Below are 1,283 nucleotides of genomic sequence, written 5' to 3'. Positions count from 1 at the left end.
GGAGGCGCCGAGCCGGCCGAAGGACCGCGGGCCCCGACGCGCGGCCCGAGAGAACCCCGCCCTCCCCACCGAGCATGCTCAGTACCTTCCTTTTAAAAAAAAACAAAAACCGTGGCTTGGAGTGTGAGCGTGCGGGTGGGTGTGTTTGCGGACTGGCTGCAGCAGTCGCGGAGGAGCCTGATGGCGGCCATCCTAGGGGTAGTGAGTGGACCGGAGAGGGCAGGACACGGACATACTAAGCTCGAACTGCTGCCATCCGACTACCCTCAGCCTTGCTTCCCCACCCCCGACCCCGCCAACTCACACCCAGAAAACGGGCCTCTATTTATTACAGGATAGCCCAGCTCACTGGGGAGAATTTCCCGGAGAAGCAGCTGGAATGGACGTATGGGCGATGAGGCCAACGCCTTTTGGAGATACCTGGGTGCGCCAATTTTCAGAGAAGCCTGTAGGCCAGCGGAGCACAGGGCGGGGAGGCGGCGGCTGGGAGAGCGCTTAATGTTAATGGGCGTATCTCTACGGCAGTTAAAGCTGCCCTAGCTTGCGGCTAGTTTTAAAACAGAGAGGTCAGGGCAGAAGCAGAAGAGTGCTTGCCCCAGCAATTTCTCCGGCAGTGTGTTCTTCGAGGAGTGCGGCCTTCCATTCCCCGGAGAAAATCCCCGCGCGCGCTCCCGGAAGACGCTTGAAAATCTCTTTTAACAACGGTGCCCTCGGCCGTCGGGCTCCACCCCACTGAGAAAAGCCCAGCTCCGCCCCGCTCCCTTGGAACGCGGGAGGAACCACGCTCCCAAGGCAAGAAAACAGGAGCTGGCCGAAATGGCTGCGGGCACCTCTGGGGGAACCCGGGTGGAGGCTGCCGTCACCTCCTTAGCTGCGGGGATAACCAGTGCAGGGGTGCTTCCCGCGCCGACGCGCCTTTTCGAGAGCGCCCTCCCGACTGCGCATGCGCGCGAGGCCCCGGCCAGTTTTCTGTCCTGAGCCAGGCGTGTAGGTTGGAGGGAAAGTTTGCTCTCTCTGCACACTTGTTTTGCTCTGACTTCTGAGTGTTTGGGATGAGGAGTTAGGTCACTCTCCTCAGTCAGCAGAGACTGCAGATTTGCAGGGGAAATGAGCGCTGAGTCAGCAGCACAACCTGTGGGAGGAAGAAGCTAAATAGCCAAGTCGAGATTTCTTTCCCCTTTCAACTTTTTCAAAACAATGTTGAGAAAGGGCTTTTTTTTTTTTTTTTTAAATGCGTGGCCCACTCACAGGTCAGTTTGTATGACTGATAACTACAAGCACAC

The sequence above is a fragment of the Trichechus manatus genome, unplaced genomic scaffold (genome assembly GCF_000243295.1).
Source record: "Trichechus manatus latirostris isolate Lorelei unplaced genomic scaffold, TriManLat1.0 scaffold00291, whole genome shotgun sequence".
Taxonomy (NCBI): Eukaryota; Metazoa; Chordata; class Mammalia; order Sirenia; family Trichechidae; genus Trichechus; species Trichechus manatus.
This window is presented reverse-complemented; position numbering follows the sequence as displayed.